Consider the following 2644-nt stretch of genomic DNA (forward strand, 5'->3'; position numbering starts at 1 on the left):
GTAGGTTTTTGTAGGACCATAGTTTGAGTACCACTTTCCTAGGCTGATTTCTCAAAAGGACCCAACTCAGAATCAATCAGGTGAAACCAACAATTAAACCCTTAGCTGATTTATGGGAGAATTGAGCCCTTGGATAGAAATGTCCTGTGTTCAGTAAATTGGGATCAGTAACTGGGAGATCATATCTTCCATTCTTAACAGAAAACAGTTCTGTAAAATGGAAAGAAAACAAGACTTGGGAGTCAGACTGTCTAGATTCCCATCCCAGCTGTGATTTTACTAGATGTATAGCTTTGTAAGTTACATCTCTGAGCTTCAGTGTGTTAACTCCGAAACAGATTGAATAACATGTTAAGATTGCTGGGAGGATTAAATACAACAATGCAGGTTAAATTTGGACATCTGTGTTGATTCAGTATTTCATCCATGTGCACTTGACTGAAGAAAATGGTACCTAAGTAGATTTTTGGAAGGCTTACGTGGAATTGTGTGTCTTTACTTGTGCTTTACCTTCATCAGTTTGAATATTTATTGCCCTGAAGGTTGCTCTTCTGTATCACTTTGGTAGCTCTGTAATATCAGGATAAGATTATTTGCCAGTTAGGACCTATGATTAGGAGGCCCCTGTGCAGTCAGTTAAGCATCCGACTCATGATTTTGGCTCAGGTTGTGATCTCAGTGTCATGAGATCGAGCCCCGCATCGGGCTCTGTGCTCAGCGTGGAGTCCGCCAGGGATTCTCTCTCTCTCTCCCTCTCCCTCTGCTCCTCATGGTCATGCTCTCTTCTCCCTCTCTAAAATAAATAAATCTTAAAAAAAAAAAAGGAAATGAGTTATTTCTGAAATTCTCCTACAGTTGGACTCTGTTGAATTGGAATGATTTTGAAGTAGAAGGAAGATTGCTATCGTGAGGTGTCAAAGGAGTAGCTATTTTCTCTCTCATTCCTGCCCCATTTCAGAATAAACTGAAGAAGAAAAAGGTTCCTGTGAGCCAATAGAGGCCTAAACTCTTGAGGTGTAAGATTTACTTTTTTTCCAGGGCAAGTGCCTTAGACAGTGATGGCTGTTGAATGGCCTGACAGGCTATAAACCACCATACGTGTTGGTTTGGACCCTGTCAGCCCCACAGTCAGAGCTCAGGGCTTGGTCTCTGAATGGATTGATGTGATCTTTGATCTGCCTTTGGGTTGTATTTGTCTGTCGGTGTGCTGCTACTTTAATAATTAGCTTGATATGTCAGTGTTCTTCCCTGAAGCCCTAAAATCTCGCTACTTGAAGTGTGGTCTCTGAGTCTCGGGTTCCACTCCAGGCTTAATGAGTCCCAATCTCCATTTAACAAGATCCCAAGATGACTCCCATGTGCATTGACGTTTGAGAAGTACACCTCTAGGTGACCCCTATAGTCCTTTGAGGTATTATGTTTAGGATTCTAAGGAAACTTGTAACTATTTGTACTCCTGCTGTTCTCATTGAAGTTATTACTTGAATTGATCTTACTTGTGTCTCCACTGCATTTTCTCCCCCTCCGCACCTACCACCTATCTTTTTCGATAACCAGCTCGAATGTCAACTTCTGTTGTGAATACCTTTTGTCCTATTGATTCCCATTTCATCTGTTTTTCTAAAATAGTATGTTATCATACTGTATTCCAGTAGACCAGTGATTTGCCAGCCTGGCCATGAATTCAAATCGGCCGTACAGCTTTTAATCAAACACAGATGCCCAGTCCAGATCCACTGAATCACAGACTTTGGGGGACGGGAGGGTACCTCCTAGGCATACTCTGCTTGGTAAGTTTGATATGCATTTCTTTTGTTTTTAAGATTTTATTTATTTTTTTTGACAGAGAGCGAGAACACAAGCAGGGAGAGAGGCAGGCAGACTCCCCGCTGAGCCAAAAGCCCGATGTGGGACTCGATCCCAGGACCCTGAGATCATGACCTGAGCCGAAGGCAGATGCTTAACCAATTGAGCCACTCAGGCGCCCCTGCATTTCTTTTTTTAGTTGAAGTATAATTGATATATAAAATTAGCTTCAGCTGTGCAACATCATGACAGGAAAGGAGCCCTCTCCGGGCCAGGGCCCTCCCCATTCCCCATGTCTAGTTTCTCTCCAGGGAGGTGGGGTTGTGGGGGCATGGGAAGAGGGTTTAGCGTGAGTGGGTCCCCAGACGGAGAGTGTGCTGGGGTGGGGGCGGGGGTCCCACTATTTCACATGCGCTTACAAGACTGGTCTCCCAGGGAACCAAAATGTAAAAATATGCAACACTTCATCCTTGCATAGGGGCCATGCTGATCTCTGTATTGTTCCAGTGTACTGTATGTGCTGCTGAAGCAAACTCGTGTTGAGAACTTTGCGGATCTACTCTCTTAGCGACTCCCAAGCATGAGCTACTGTATTAGCTGTAGTCACCGTGCTGTGTATTATATCATCATGACTTAGTGATTTTATAACTGGAAATTTGTACCTTTGGCTCCCTTCAGCTATTTTGCCCAGACCCCTGCCCCTGCCTTTGGCAGTTGCCAATGTGTTCTTTCTCTCTATGAGTTCATTGTGGTTGTTGTTGTTATCATTTTCGATGCCACATCCATATGTAAGGTCATATGGCATTTATCCTTTTCTGTCTGACTTAGCATAATGCTG

The 2644-nt window shown here is 43.5% G+C and overlaps 1 pseudogene; it reads right to left on the bottom strand.

The window, feature by feature from the left end:
- Positions 1-2254: 2254 nt before the first annotated feature.
- LOC114197015 (U6 spliceosomal RNA) lies at positions 2255-2338 on the bottom strand (annotated as a pseudogene).
- Between the last annotated feature and the right edge of the window lie 306 nt (positions 2339-2644).

The sequence above is a fragment of the Eumetopias jubatus genome, unplaced genomic scaffold, assembly GCF_037043125.1.
Source record: "Eumetopias jubatus isolate StellerSeaLion01/CBP00866 unplaced genomic scaffold, mEumJub1_p1.0 scaffold_11, whole genome shotgun sequence".
NCBI classification, from domain to species: domain Eukaryota; kingdom Metazoa; phylum Chordata; class Mammalia; order Carnivora; family Otariidae; genus Eumetopias; species Eumetopias jubatus.